We start from the raw sequence: 16839 nt of genomic DNA, 5'->3' as shown, positions 1-16839 counted from the left end.
TGACACCCAACTCTATCTGTTGATGGATGGCCATCCTGACTCGGCCCCAGACACACTGACCAGATGTCTGGAAGCTGTGGCTGGATGGTTACGTGGGAGCCGGTTGAAGCTAAATCCTTCGAAGACAGAGGTCCTGTGGCTGGGACGGGACGATATGGGATTGGGGGGGCAACTCCCATCTCTTGCGGGGGCGCAGTTAGTGCCAGCACCGTCCGTTAAGAGTTTGGGTGTAATCTTCGACACCTCCCTTTCCATGGAGGCGCAGATTGCAGCTATAACAAAGGCGGCATTTTTCCATCTCCGCCAAGCTAAGCAGTTGGCTCCTTACCTCTCTCGCCCTGACCTAGCCACTGTGATCCACGCGACGGTCACCTCCAGACTGGATTATTGTAACTCGCTCTACGTGGGGCTGCCCTTAAGACTGACCCAGAAACTCCAGCGGGTGCAGAATGCTGCAGCGAGACTCCTTACGGGGTCTTCGCTGCGAGATCACATTCATCCGGTGCTATATCAACTGCACTGGCTCCCGGTGGAGTACAGGATCAGGTTTAAGGTGCTGGTTTTAACCTTTAAAGCCCTATACGGCCTTGGACCCTCGTACCTACGGGACCGCCTCTCCTGGTATGCCCCACAGAGAAACTTACGGTCTTCAAATAAAAATATCTTGAAGGTCCCAGGCCACAGAGAAGTTAGGCTGGCCTCAACTAGAGCCAGGGCTTTTTCGGCTGTGGCTCCGACCTGGTGGAACACTCTGTCACAAGAGACTAGGGCCCTGCAGGACTTGACATCTTTCCGCAGGGCCTGCAAGACAGAGCTGTTCCGCCAGGCCTTTGGCCAGGGCACAGCCTGACTCCCTCCCTCGGCAATCTTCGCGGAGCTCTGGCCCAATAGTGGCCAGTGGCTTGAACTTAATTAATTTTATAATGAATGATTTTAGAGCGTTGTTTGTGTTGTACTTTTGTATTGTTTTATTGTTGTTAGCCGCCCTGAGCCCAGCTTCGGCTGGGGAGGGCGGGATATAAATAAAATTTATTATTATTATTATTATTCATAGCAGGAAGGAAAATTGCTCTAAAAGTGAGAGCAGTAACAGATGTGGCTGCAAGTTGGCTGCATCATCAATAGTTTTTTTAAAAACCCTACAAGATATAAAAATCAAATATTTCTTGAAACATCACCAAGGACTTAAGCAGCAAGGAGTGATGGTTCCTTTTACAGGTGACAGTATTATGCACCCTTTTTTCCAGTCTACTAAGAAAGCACCATTCAATTTGAGAGGTCTCAACCCTTGGATCATATGGACCAGTCCTGTAGCAACAGCAACAAACTGCATCTTGCAGGGAACAGGGCTGCTGGTTGAGATCTAAAGAGCTGCTTAAGACTCACAGAATGGGCTTGCATGAAATTTTAGGCTTCTCATTCTTCTTTGAAAACAGCTGACACAAACACACCCCACATCATGTGACAGAGTGCTTTTGAAATCTTTCATAGTTTTCAAAAACTCAGTTTGCCAGGCACAACGGCAAACTGCTGTTAAGTGAAAAAGTGTAAAGCCCTCTTGGGCTCATGGAATTAATCCCACAATTCCTTGAATCCCTGCCCATAGCCTCTGCTTCCCAAGGAGCCTCTTTCAGCTACAACACAGTTGTTACAGGGAAGCGATTGAGAAAGGCCTAACCCAGTGTAAAGCACCATCACTTCTGATGGTGACAATACATTTCTGGGCATAGAACCCCTGATGTAACACATTTACATGCCTCGCTCTCCATAGCTTTTTTCAGGCATTCTCCCTTCCATGTGTTTACAAATGAGCAAGGGGGAGAGCAGGGCTGAACTTGCTACCCCTGCTGCCATGTACTCACAGACACCACTCCCATAATCCACATGGAGGGAGGGACGTTTGAAGTGAGTAGCCTGCTGTATACTTATAGGCTTTCCTTATGGCGCTGTGGTCTAAACCAATGAGCCTAGGGCTTGCCGATCAGAAGGTCAGCGGTTCGAATCCCCACAACGGGGTGTTATCGCATTGCTCAGTCCCAGCTCCTGCCAACCTAGCAGTTTGAAAGCACGTCAAAGTGCAATTAGATAAATAGGTACCACTTCGGCGGGAAGGTAAACGGCGTTTCCGTGCGCTGCTCTGGTTTTGCCAGAAGCGGCTTAGTCATGCTGGCCACGTGACCCGGAAAAACTGTCTGCGGACAAACGCTGGCTCCCTCGGCCAGTAAAGCGAGATGAGCTCTGCAACCCGAGTTTTTTGCGACTGGACTTAACTGTCAGGGTCCCTTTACCTTTACAATCTCTAATCCTGCAAACCAGAGCAGTAAATTGTGTGGGTAGCCTACATGTATGCAGCAGACTCTCCTGCTTCCAACCTCCCCCAATGCATGAATGGCAAGGGCGAGGGAGCAAATTCAGCTCCATTCTTCCCCTTCTGTGATTGCAAATGCACAAGGGCAAAATGCCTGGAAAGTTGCCACTAAAGTTCAGTACGGTTTTTTTCCCCTGACAGCTGAGATGGCCACAGGCAGAGGTAGTCCCCTAATAATTCTAACTGGCCCCTGGTGACCCTAGGAAATTTTTGTCAAGATGTGGATTTTGTATACAAATGTAGGTATTTTGTCTGTTATCTAGACTGCATGTGCACTGCAACTGTGAAGCCTTGACTGCTAAATGATGACAAGCTTGTTATGGGGGCTGACCACACATGGGAGAGCTTATTTCTAATCCCACCTCCCGTACTGGAGGCAGTTCATAACTATTAGAAACAAAACCATCAAAAACCTTGGAAAACCAGCAGTAAAAAAATAATATAAACACACATGTTGTTGTTGTTTAGTCGTTTAGTCGTGTCCGTCTCTTCGTGACCCCATGGACCAGTGCACGCCAGGCACCCCAGTCTTCCACTGACTCCCACAGCTTGGTCAGACTCATGTTTGTCGCTTCAAGAACACTGTCCAACCATCTCATCCTCTGTCGTCCCCTTCTCCTTGTGCCCTCCATCTTTCCCAACATCAGGGTCTTTTCCAGGGAGTCTTCTCTTCTCATGAGGTGGCCAAAGTATTGGAGCCTCAGCTTCACAATCTGTCCTTCCAGTGAGCACCCAGGGCTAATTTCCTTAAGAATGGATGCGTTTGATCTTCTTGCAGTCCATGGGACTCTCCAGAGTCTCCTCCAGCACCATAATTCAAAAGCATCAATTCTTCGGCGATCAGCCTTCTTTATGGTCCAGCTCTCACTTCCATACATTACTACTGGGAAAACCATGGCTTTAACTATACGGACCTTTGTTGGCAAGGTGACGTCTCTGCTTTTTAATATGCTGTTTAGGTTTGCCATCGCCTTTCTCCCAAGGAGCAGTCATTTCGTGACTGCTGTCACCAAACACACATAAAACAACCCAATTTAGCAACAGCAATTTTATTTCATTGGTCTACATAGGAAAACATGCTTCTGGAACCCACACCACTGTCCCAATAAAAGTGACTCCCTTCCGCTCCCCCAACTCAAGGCTAAGGAATACCACACCAGAAGTCATGTGTGAAACATGGGGAAAGAAGTACCAGGCTCATTTTGCATATATGATAAGCATATGCTCCTTGACACTTCTGCCATACTATATCAATTCTATTTTCATTTGTTGACGAGTCACAAGAGTGCAGAAGGTTAAGTATGGTACTTAGCCACATTGTTCTCAGGTCACAAAGGGCAGTTTTGTTCTTCAAAGTGAGGCTGTTGTTTTCTTCCAACATGAGCATCATTGAGTAGACAAATACCAGGAAAATACAGCAATTAAGCAGAACCATCTTGGGTTTTCCTCTTTAACTTCCAGCCAACTTCACTGGATCCAGGACAGTGATTTAACACTGAGTGAAATCCTGTGCACATCTACTCAGAGGTAAGCCCCACTGAGTTCAATAGGGCTTGCCCCCAGATAGGTTGATCTAGGATTGCAGCATATGGGTCAGTTCAACTTCAGCATCTATATGTATTTCTTCATTAATCCTTTCATGCAACAATGAACCAGTCAGTTCAACTAACGGTCCTATGTTGTGTGCATTGGGGCACAATAGCAGGGGAAATTATCTGTTTTTCATTTTGTTTACTTGGGTTTCGAGTCCACCCTATCCCTCCTGTTGATGGGACAGGAGATCAACACTTCATTCTTCTGTACAATCTGGTTTTTTAACAAAACAAAGACCTTTGTGCTGGAACTCCCTGTCAGTCTCATGTAGTGACCTGTTGAGCCCTGACAGAAATACATGTGGGCACATGCCATACTTGCAATGCAAGGGGATCGTGCAGTTAATGTACGGATGAGCCAGACCCAGTTGCAGATATTACACATTGCAAATAAGTAATTTGTAATCTTGCTCCCACGCAAACTAGAATTTGAAAGCCCACTTTAAACCCTGGTTTAGTTGTTTGGAAGCAACAACCCAGGATGCTAGGCTTGCACATTATGATAAGCCATTGCTTATTGCAGTGGTTTTCAAACAGTGTGACATGGCACCCTGGGGTTCCCTGAATGATGGTCAGGGGTGCCACAGGCAACACTGGCCTCTGTCCTTCTTTCCTTCCCTCTCTCACCTGATGCTCTCTCGGGTCTCTGCCTCCCAAAAGTTTGCACAGCTGTTTGTTGCAACAGCACTGGCTACAAGCTCCCCAGGCAAATGGTGCTTCTGGTGTTGGCCAGGGGGTACTTCCCAGGCCTCTGTTGGGTGGTGTGAGAAGGCACCTCTCTTTGGGGCGGGGGGGGTGGCAGCTCAGAGACCAGGGGTGGCAGCTGTGGCTGCCCAGAGGACTCTGAAGAAGAGGGGAAAAGAGAGGCGGCTGAAGGAACATTCCACAAAGGAGGGTGTTCAAAAAAGGGGTGAGGAGCTGCTGGCTCTGCAGGCAATGGGTGACTTAATGGGCTCCTGAGCCCCACAGGGGTGCCACAGAAAGAATGTAGTTGGTCAAGGGAGCCATGAATTCCGAAAGGTTGAAAACCTCTAGCTTACTGGTTAGTCTAAGCTGCTCACACAAAGGGAAAAGCAAAGCATGAGAGACCAGCAGGTTGCTCATTCACAGTATGCCAGGATAAACTAGGAATCCTGGATTTACCTTGATATGCATACAAGGACCTGGTATATTTCCAAGCCATCTAGAACACTAAAATACCATTACAGAATATGAGACCCTGCAGTCAAAAATCTCTGTTAAGCTATTATTTGCTTTCCCTCTAAAGTGCAGAGGAACTTCACAAGAATCAGTTTATACCTGCTGCTCTAAGCAATTCAATATGAAAGGTTTTAGACTATTTATTCAAGTAGGTATTTCAAGAACTACATTTCAAGATTAGTCTTAAGTCAATAAAAAGTCAAGAAGTGATGTTCTTAGCAGCAATATGCCAGCAACCCCAAAATAACAGTTGATGTTCAAGGTCAACTATGTTCATCAGCTTTAAGGCACATGTTTTTGTCTTTCTAGAGCGTTATTACTAAGGATGTTTCTATTATTAGCTATTCAACACAGGAAGGTACAAACTGACATCAGGTACTAATTTCATTGTTTTCAAAGTGTTCCGTCTAAACTGAGGATAGGCAGTGTGGTTGCCTCCAGATGCCGTGGACTAAAACGCCCATAATCCTTGACTACTGGCCATCCTTGCTAGAGCTGATGGGAGCTTGAGTCCAATGACATATGGAGTCCACCATGTTGCCTACCTGGGTTCTAGTTTCATTCGCAAATACAAGGCAACAAAGAAACAAAACCTCTATGTATGTAAGAAGAATGGAAACTCTAAGATTGTCTGAGTTGGTAAAGTTAAAACTGATATAAAAACATGTTATTTGCAAAGGATCATGAGCAATAAGGGACCAGCAGAAGGAGGCATATTGCCTCCAGAAGCTATCAGTCAGGAGTTATGCTACCAAAATCTAGGAACAGCTCAAACAACAATGGGTACATTTCTTTCCTTGATGCAGCTCAACACTCTGTAGTATGGAAAAACTAGAGCAAGCTGAGAAAGGCACTGGTGACCCCTAAACTCCTTAATCGCTAGCTCTTAAGCATGGCTAGTAACCCAATTTTTACATCACATGAAATCATATGCTAATCATATGCTTTATCATGAATACTAATGTCATTCCCACCTTGCTCCTCCTCTAGTGCAAGTGAAACCAGTAATTGCTTGACTTGCTGTGTCTGAACCAAGAATTCTGGTTTAGTTTGATCAAACAAAACATGATCAGGAAGCAAAGAGCAAACCTTGGCTTGTTTGAAACAGAAACCGTGATCCCTGGTGTGAACATAGTGCTAAGCCAGTGTTGGTGGTTTGCTCCTCTCACATGCAACAACTGAATGGATTGTTCATTTCTGTCGTACAGTCTCCAAAACCAGGCTCCCAGGGCTCCCTTACAGGTCAAATGGCACACACGATAGTAGCTGATTCATTTGTTTAAATGCAGGCCACACCCCTACAGAGCATTTCAAAGGAAAATGGGGCAAGCAGGTGAGGAAAGTGGCCCACAACAGTCAATCATCTCTCCATACCCTCTCCTCTCAAATGCTTTCCTCCTAGCTGAGCTCGCTGATTTTCGGCCAAGCTCTGACACTGAAGAGTACCCAAGAGAGACAGATTGCAGAGAGGTAAGTCATAGGCCTGTCACCATCATGTCTAGTTTGGCCCCAAGCCCAGACTCATCAGTGCATTCTTTCCCATGTCTGTCTCCTGCTGTCACTGTACTGTATGTGTGTGTTTGTGTGCAAGCATGCACAGCTGGACAATGTAAACCCACACCTGGCAGATCGCTCCCAAAGATACAAGAGACACTCCATCCATCCCCAGACTGCATGTGACCAACTTAAGAGCAGCCTTTGATGTTTTACTTCTACTTTAGTGTTCTGCAATATGAAAAATGATTCAGCATGTACAAGTAAATAGACATTCTTTGTGATTGTACAATGTTACAAGAAATGTGGAGTGTAATTGTCAAGGAATCTATTTTGCCCACAGCTGTATTTCACTTAATTTGATGGTTCTGTGTTAGAATGTTTCCGTGATTGTCAGATTTTTTTAAAAAAACAAACCACCTGACTTGTTTGATCCTGTCTAATTGGCATGTATGTGTTACCATAAAATTTAAAATCTAAACTGAACGTACAAATAATTAACCCTGAGCCATCAGATGCAGGCTCTACAATACAGACATTTATGTAACATACATGCTGCTATAATCACGACAATAATTCTGTAAGATAAGCCACTGTCATTACTCCCATACTGCCAGGAGTGGGACAGATGGAGGGAGCCGCCTGAATATACAGATCCTTGTATCTATAAAGTATATGTAAATTTATTTTCCCCAGTAAATCAACTAAGTGTGTTTTCTTTAAGCATGCAAGAAAATTTTCTTCATCAAGAAAAAGCTAGTTCCACAGGTTGCAAAGTGAAGAACTGGGTAAAATAAACCTTGGAAATTTAGAGATCAGGGTTGGGAACCTTGGGCCTGGGGGCTGAATATGGTCCTCCTGGAGTCTCTATCTGGCCCTCTTGAGTTTCTCCAACTGCACATGCTCTTCCAAGGCCACACCCCTCACTCATAGCTCCTTCCTGCTTCACATCCTACCCAAGTGTTTTTGTCTGGTTGGAATGTGTGCTTTCAATTGACTCTTGCTTGCCTCGATGGAGGATAAAGAGGAGTGTGAGTCTGTGTGTAGAAACTAGCCTATTGTACAAAGGTAAAATTTATACACATTCTGCTCACATTTGCCTCTGATCCCACTCTCCCATATGTGCCAGGTAAGCTTGCCCAGAAGGCAATGAAGCTCTGAGGCTGGAAAATGTTCCCACTCCTGCTAGACCTTCATGCAAAAACATGCTTATCTAAGAAGTATAGCTTCCTCCACTTCCAGAATTAGTTAGGGGATGATGGGAGTTGTAATCCAAAAACAGAACCAAGTCTGGGAAACTCTGATCTAGAGTACGGGTAAGCTGCCATTTTAGACAACAACTTGACTGGATTTGATTCTGGAAAAGCTTGGGATGTAGCAAATAAACGACAATCTTAGAAATAAGAGTGTCCAAGACAGGTATGGAAAACCTTTGGCTCTCCAGATGTTGCTGACTACAACTCCCATCATCCCTGACCACTGGCCATGTTGGCTGGGGCTGATGGGAGTTCTAGTGCAACAACACCTGGAAGGCCATGGGTTCCCCAGCCCTGTCTAGAAAAGAACAAACAGAAAGGGGTGGCTTCAAGCACTTGAATACATTCAAGGCCAGTAGTGACTTTAGCATTGTTCAAGGCTAACACAACTGCAAAAAATGCTGCTGTAAACACAGACGATTCAGATGGGAAATGGACGAGGAGTACTACAGATAAACAGTGATTCCTCAATGATGATGATGCCCACTATGGGCAGCTTCCAACACATATAAAAACATAGTAAAATGTCTATCAAGAGATCCCTCAAGAGAAGGAATCTGAACAAGTAGTAGGAACAAAACTCATAGCACAGCCAAGAGTTTAGAGTCTACAAAAACACAGCTAGTAAGCAGCAGTTTTTATGCAGCCATCGTGATTCATGCTATAGAAGGAAGAGGGATGAGGAAATCAGTGAATCAGCAATTTTGTCCAGCAACAGATCCAGCTGTCACAGCAAAAGAGAAAAGCAGAAAAGTGTGAAGCACTTGGGATCAGGAGATTCCTCACCCAATGTAAGAACATGCATCTAAGAATGACCTTAGGCAAAAGCCTATCATGCTCTAAAATGGGAATGGGGCAGATGTTTCCAAAATACTGTTCCCTTTGAAAATTAAGAGTGAAATGCCAAATAGCTTTTAAAGTAACTATATAGAATAGATTTCTGCAACCCCTATTGGATTTTTCAATTTCTTTTGCAGAGTAGCCTTTAGAGGCTTCACCCCAAAATACATTATGCAATTTGCTCTCGTCTCTCTCCCCCCCCCCCCCGGGGGGGGGCTGTCTTTCAAACTGCAAAAGGTATTTCAAAACTCACCTAGATGCAATCATCAGATACTTAAAAGTGCCAGCACAGGTCCATTTTCCAAACACTTTGTTTGGCTTGGCATCTGAATCAAGCTTTTCCGTGTTTTAGAGTGGCTGTTCACTCAATTCATCCCCTTATCAAATGGAGTTACTTACATATATGAGGATCAGTGTCAAACAGAGACCAGTGGAGAAAGAATATGTGGCTCAGAAAGCAGGAGATCAGAACGGTATTGTAAGCCAGAAATATTTTTCTCAAATAACAATAAATGGGGGGGGGGGAGGAGTGTTATCAAGAACTGTTCTTTCTTAGACCTCTTTCAGTACCAGTAGTAAGGATTGGCCTGGAGACAGGAGAATGATTTTGTATGAAACAACTTCCAGAGTAGTAACCGCTGGAAGTGAAAACAAATCGTTTCAAGTTGCCACACTATTGTTTTAGACTTTATAGTGTGCAACTGACTTATTGTAGTGAAAAATGAACTCAAACCTGAGGGCAGCAGCTTTTACCACATGCATTTTTGCATAAATAGGACCAAATTTCAAACACCGGTGGGAGCACATAAGAAACTAATAAAAGGCCTGCGGAAATGTTTCACTACAAAGTAGCCCGTCGTTTTTAAAAATGGCGAACTAGCAATTTTTGTGGATCTGCAATGCTAAATCTTTAAACATTTTCTCACTTTTGAATCATGCAACGCTAAATTCGAAGTTTAAAAAATGTTTCCAAAATTAAAACGTGGTCACTGCTACCAGAAAACAAGGGGTACACAAATTAGCCTTGTACAGAGCTTTGTCTAAACAGCTTTAAAAATAGAGATGCAATCCTAAATACACTTACTGGGAAGTAAATTCCACTTTAGAGAGATGGGCTTACTTCTGAGCGAACATGCATAGGATTACACTGTTGGTGACTGTAAGCTTGTCAAAGTTGTTTCCAACTCTCCGAAGGTAAGACAAAACATGTCATACCACTGTACTTAAAAATCAAGCTGCTTTCATTTGGCTAAAAGTTGTTTTTGTACGCCATGAACTACCAAGTTTATGAACACTTTACAACCAGCTGTTCAAATTAAAATGATAGTAAAATCCAGCCCTTAGACTACAAAGTCATAAACTAGACCTCAACAGACTTTCTTATTTATTTAAGAGAATCACATATTTTACTCAGATCTACCAATGACATTTCATTGGAGATAAATGATTTAGAAATCTTATCCATGAGGAAAGTGGTATAGTGAAATAAATACACTGAACAGACCTGCCATCATATACGGCTTAAATGTTTTATAAACTCTATGCAGCCAGTTTTGGTTAACCAAACTCTGCATTTGTAACACTATTGAGTACAGGGAATTTCTTACCTGAAACTCTGTTTCTGTGCTTCAGATCCACCAATCCAGAATGAATGGAAATTCGAATGGGGTTTCCTTTTCACACTTGTCTGTCAAAAGAGAGCAGCCAATCATCTTCAGCTTGGTGTATCTACTTCTTTTCTTGAACGAAATCCCAATATGCACTCCTAATGTTGTTAGAAAGACAAGGAAACCTGTACAGCTAGCAGGGTTCCGGTAGCCATTATATCAGATGGGTCACCGGATTGGTGGATCTAAGACAAGAAACTACATTAAAGACAAGAAATTGTACTTCCTCATACCTGAGACAACCGATCCAGAGCAAATGACCTTGGTTATGCACTATGCATGCAGCTATGACATCTCAAACAACAGTACAGGCCTAAGGAAAGCATTAACTTCAATTTCAATAGGATAAAAAAATGCTATTTCTCCTTAAAATACAAAGTACCTATAGATTATCTATGCCAGACCCACAAACTATAGCCAGGAATAAAAGAGTTAACCTGAGTGTGCTTATGGACTTTGGTGTGACAAGTATGATTTTTTCTTCTTCTTTGAAAGGGCATTCATCCATGCCAAATCACAAACAACTCTTGAAATTTCCTTCTATTTCCCAATAGGCATTCTATATAGCATTGCAGAAGATGGGAGCTACTGTTCAAGATACGCCAGCCCAAAGCTCCCTTGGGCTCATTGAACTAGTTTCTATGTTCTTTGGATCATAGCAAATTACATCTTTCTTATCACAATGTCATGTATGTACCCATGGTGCTTGTATTAACCAATAACGCCTAAGACTGCATTAAGACATTGTGCCCAATGATTTGACCCTACATCTAAAATCAGCTTAAGTAAAAGTGGCAACACTTATCTCTGGAAATTTAAAAAGGGAACAAAATGGCACCTTCAATAGAGAATGCAATCATTATACACTGTTATACATGGTAATAATGAAGGAAGCAGTCCTATTTTATTTATTGACTCAGACAAACTTATTCTGTTTAACCTATAAACTTTAATTATATCATTTCCCAGTTTGCATGCAACCAGCTAGGCCTTGCTACCTGCCCTTGACAAGCCTTCTGGTGCCTATTTTTTCTTACTGCCAACACAAACCTCGCTTTTGATCAGGTGTGACCCTCCAGATATTGCTGATCTACAACTGCCATTAGCCACAGCAAGCAGGACAAATGGCGTGGGATAATGGAAGTTGGAGTTTGGCAATTTCTGGAGGGCCAAAGGTTCTCCAAACCTGGTTTAACTGAAACACACACACACTTCAAGGCTACATTTCAACACAATGTAGGGTCAACAGCTCTCAGTGAACTAGGTCCTTGACAGCACAGGTCCTTGACAACTGTATCAGATTTAGCTCCCGTGTCGGATGCTGCTTAGATTATCCAGATATAAATGTTCACCAAATGCTTGTTAGTGTGCTGCCCATGAAGATGACAAATGAAGCCTCATGGAAACTCCTTTGTCAGATACATCAACTCAGGATGAAGGAAAAACATTGAAAAATAGCAGCTGCCACTCATTGCACTCTGTGCATAATCAATTATTTTAGATACTCCTTAGCGATTAGGACAAAAGCCTGGTTTTTACATTCTGAAGCCTCTTTTAACAAGAGAACACTTGGAATGGATATTTACAACAGAAGTATCATTGCAGATACATTTGCACAACTAGCCAATATATGTGGGTTGATTTAAGTCACTAGTAAGATTAAGACAGAGCAGGTAAAGCTAACACACAAGACTGCATGGACGTTGGGTCACCAGAGGATCTGTTTAACCACATGATACATTTATTGTCAAAATTAAATACAGTTAGGAAACATGTTATGTCTTTGTTTTCTTCTTCCCACTATAAACTGCAGAGGGTCAAAAGCTCCACTGAATCCCATTCATGGAGAGGGAAACAGCACATTAAGTATGAAGGTATGGAAAGAACGGAATCCCATCCACTCCCATACCTTTGCTAACAAAGGAGAATGGAAACACATGGTTTTAATATATATTCCCCAATTTCTCAGTTATGTGAAGTATTCCCATCTGTGTTCATAGAAAGACATGTAGTTACCTTTATAAGGATACTGCAATTGAAACTTCCACATTTTGTAACCTTTTGTCCAATAAATAAGCCTTGCTGGAAGGCATCTCATGACACACCAAGAAGAGATATTCATTCAAGTCTGCTGCAGATTCTCCGCAAACCCCATCAAGTCAAAATATGCAGTGTCTGCAAAAGTACAGCACTGCTGAATCAGACCACTGGTCTACACCCTGTCATCCTTTTTCTTACACAGGCGACCCATCAGTAGGGCCTGAAAGCAGCAGGTCTCCCCTGCTGTTGCCTCTTAGCGACTGGTTTCATTTTCAATTCTTGGCAAATAAGAACAACCCTGCTGGATCAAGCCAAAGGCCCATTAGGACCTGAGTGCAATAGCACTCTCCCCACTTACAATTTCTAGCAACTGGTATTCAGAGATATACGCCTAAGATGCCTTTCATATGTGCTGTGTCAGGAAGTTTTGGGCATCACATGGCAGGACAGAGTCTCAAACAAATATATGCTCTCCCAAGCACACATTTCTTGCATGTTCGCACTTCTGTCCCAGTGACATCTACGCTGGTTTGGTCATGTACACAGAATGGAAGATGGCAGGATCCCCAAGGACATGCTCTACAGGGAGCTGGCTTCTCTCACTAGGCCTATGGCAGACCAACTCCTATAAAGATGTTTGCAAACTTGACATGAAGGCTGGCAACATTAACGCCGCCATGTGGGAATTCCTTCCTGATGACTGCAGTACCTGGAGACAGGCAGTCAGGTCGGGTATCCACAGCAGTGACCAAAGGAGGAATGACCACCGGAAGGAGCACAGACAGAAGGAACACCATGGTGCACTTGTAGCAGGTAAACCAAAACACATTCATCTGCCTCAGTTGGTCTCTACAGTCACAACATGTGCTAAAACTCTTCATTGGCACTCTTCCATTGTCTCCAGAGACAGATGGATGCCAACTCATTCACTCAATGCCTCCGATACTGGATGTAGTATACAGACATCATGATTAGCAGCAATGAATAGTCCTAAACTTCATGAACTTGTCTAATCCCCTTTTAAAGCTGTCCAAGTTGATGGCCATCACGACATCTTGTGGGTGCAAATTCTATAGTTTAACTTTGTGCTGTGTGAATAACTTCCTTTTATCTGTCCTGAATTTTCCAACATTCAGCTTCATCGGTTAACCCTGGGTTCGAATATTTTGAAAGCAAGAGGGAAACATCTTCATATCAACCTTCTCTACTCTGGGCTGAATTTTATATACCTCTATCACACTCTTTCCTGCTACACCTTTTTTTAAAAAAAGCCCCAAATGATGCAAACAGCCTTCCATTATGAAGAAACTGCTCCAGCCCTTGATCATTTTGGTTACCTTCTTATGAATCTTTTCTGGCTCTACTATAACCTTATTGAGATATGGTGGCGACATCTGTACAGAGTATTCAAAGTGTGGCTGCGTCACAGATTTGTATATTATTATATTGGCAAAATCATTTTCAATCCCTTTTCTAATTCACCCTTTTCACAGCTGCCGTACACTAAGTCCACATTTTCATTAAACTATCCACCATGGCTCCAATATCTCTTCCCTGGTCAGTCATTGCCAGTTCAGACTCCACTGGCATACATGTGAAGTTAGAACTTTTTGATCCAATGAGCATCACATTATACCTCCTTACACTGAACCATATTTGCCATTTTAATGCCCACTCACCCAATATGAATAAGTCCTTTTGGAGCAGCTCACAGCCCTTTTTCATTTTAAACACCTAGAAGGCATCAGTCACACTACAAATCCTTGGGAGATCTCACTTCTTACATCATTCCATTGTGAGAACATTCTGTTTATACCTACTCTCTGCATCTTGGTCTTTTAAGAGACCTTCCTGAGAGGGTCTGTAGAATGACTGCTAAACTTAGTCAAGAGTTTCTGGAGAAGAACTTTATTAAAAGCTTTTTGGAAGTCCAAGTACACAATGTCCACTAATTATTCACATGTTCTTGACACTCTCCAATAAAAATTTAGATACAACTTACCTTTGTGGAACCCACACTCCTTCTTCTTCAGCAAGACGTGTTCTTCTGTATGCTTGGTAATCTTAACTTTAATAATGATTTCCAGCAGTTTTCCTGGAACAAATGTTAAGCTAACCAGTCTCTAAATACCCAAATCCTTTTAAAAAAATAAATAAATGGTGTTGCAATGCTAAATAGCAGTTATTAACCTGTCTAAGCTGTTTTTAAAGTGACTAAAGCTCATGGCACTCATCACATTTTGTAACAGGAAATTCTGTAAAGCTAATTATTCATTCTGTGAATAATTACTTGCTTTTTCCAATTCTGAATCTACTATCAATTAATTTCATTGGCTGATCCCAAATTTCTGTGTTACGAACAAGGAGAGAAATTCTCTGTCCTCTTTTTCCACACGATGCACAATTCTGTAAGACAGCCATCCCCAACCCAGTGCCTTCCAGAAAATATTTGGACTACAACTCCCATCAGTTCCCTTACTTTGTTCTACTTCTTAAACTGTAAATAATGTAAACTTCTTAAACTGTAAATAATGTGAGGCACTGAATCTTTAAGAGCCAAATGTATAAAGAAACAGTACTTCGTAGGGATAGTCACCTGAACAAAGTTAAAAGCTTTGATTTTAGATCACCAAATATTATTGGTATTGTACACATTCATAATTTTACTAATTAATTTCATAAAACCATACATATCTATAAATGGTAAAATTTCAGCGGAGAAGCAAGTGCAGCAGAAAATTTTCATTCCCACTTCACTGGTTATGACCAGGCATCTCATTGATTTCACTGAAACATACTTTCAGTAAGCATGCCTAAGATTGTAGGCTAACCTGAACTTATACTCACCTCCATAGCTCAACCAACCATTTGCAACAAGGAGTCTGCCGAGGTGCAATGAAGTGCAGCATCTATAATTTGCAACGTAACAAGTAACCATGTTGCCACTTGTTTAAGCAGGGGAAGTGTTTAAGCCAGGGGTGTCAAACTCAAATTCATCGGGGGCCGCGGCGCCGCTAGAGGGCAGGCGTTCTCTGGCTTGTAGGCTGCCGTGCATGCGCTGAAGAGGCGGCTTTCTTGTGTCAAAAAAAAAAAGCGAGAATAAAAGGTGAAGGCTGGCAGCCGGCGGCAGCTACACGGGCCACATGACGAGGTCTGGCGGGCCGGATTCGGCCAGCGGGCCTTGTGTTTGACACCCGTGGTTTAAGCAGAGAAATACCAAACACCGTGAAGTTGACTGGCAGTAGGCTCAGGACAGACAAGTGACATTTCTTCGAATTTAACTTTCAGAACTCACTAACACCAAGTGCAACTAGGCTGCAATCATAATTCCACTTACCTGGGACTTGCTTCTGAGTGGATGCAGTGAGGACTGCACTGATAGACAAAAATCCAAATCATGGAGGATAGCCATTGTGCTACTAGCTGATAAAACTAATCAGAACATCCAAAACAGTGACAGTATACACCTAAGCACTAGAGGCAGGGAACAAACAGAAGCAGTCACCCTCATGCCTCCCCTCAAGGACTCCCTGAAAGGAGACTGATCTTTGGCCTGATCCAGAATGGCACTTGTGTTTGAGATATAAAAATTAACGGTATAATTTCCATCTCAGATTAATATAACAGTGAGACTATTTTGCCCATCATATCTGCAGTGATTACTAAAACAACAACAACCAGGTACTACTATAAACCACTGGTGCCTAATACACAGAAGAACAGCTTTGCTTGAGCAATCCAGTCATAATTTAAAAAGCAAAAGTATTTCTGTACAGTGCATTTTTTTATTTATCTCACTCCATGGCATGCATGGTTATCGTCAAAATTATTACTAAAATACATCACTTTCCCCCATAGATTTCTGTGATACTTTGAATTTCTGTATCAGGCTGTCCTGTCTATTGCAGCATCCATAGGTCCAGAATGAGTCTTAATAAGTCTCACTGTCATTGCCTCATACTAATACATATTACTCCAACTTAAGTTGTTTTATGTCTGAGCAAGAGTTACGCTGAATTTTTAATTGTAACAAAAAAAATGAAACATGGACTAAGTTGCCATATCACATAACTTTAAATGTGGTCATCATAGGTGTGGTTAAGTTTTGCTGTAATACAAAATCTGAATTAGAACTTACTAGGACATGGAAATTTATCACCGCCACCCTCATTTAACTTTTAACAGAGACCAAGAAAATTAAGCCACTGATGGAGACTTCGCAACATTGTTTTTTTTTAAAAAGAGATATTTATTGAGATTTTACAAAAACATAAGTTTACAAAATAGAAAAAAGTCACATAGAAAGAAAAAGATACAAAAAAGAAGACATAGAAAAATACATAAAAAAGAATAAAGAATAAAAATACAAAATACAAAAACCA

The 16839-nt window shown here is 42.3% G+C and overlaps 1 protein-coding gene and 1 long non-coding RNA gene across 6 annotated transcripts in view; one reads left to right on the top strand and one right to left on the bottom strand.

The window, feature by feature from the left end:
* LOC310759538 overlaps window positions 1-16839 on the top strand; it is a 209833-nt gene that overhangs the window by 47816 nt on the left and 145178 nt on the right. The gene's annotated exons all lie outside the window — the stretch shown is intronic.
* Window positions 1-16839, bottom strand: part of FBXW11 (F-box and WD repeat domain containing 11) — a 105272-nt gene that overhangs the window by 67228 nt on the left and 21205 nt on the right. For 2 of the 5 annotated variants that reach the window (XM_083606562.1, XM_083606560.1), the window contains exon 2: window positions 10358-10437. The exons of the other annotated variants lie outside the window; for them this stretch is intronic. The gene's annotated coding sequence lies outside the window, so the exon portion shown is untranslated. The remainder of the gene's footprint in view (window positions 1-10357; window positions 10438-16839) is intronic. 5 annotated transcript variants of the gene reach the window in all.

This window comes from Podarcis filfolensis (assembly GCF_964270895.1).
Source record: "Podarcis filfolensis genome assembly, chromosome: 3".
NCBI lineage: Eukaryota > Metazoa > Chordata > Lepidosauria > Squamata > Lacertidae > Podarcis > Podarcis filfolensis.
Note: the sequence above shows the minus strand (reverse complement) of the source record. Positions and strands in the feature narration are given on the sequence as shown.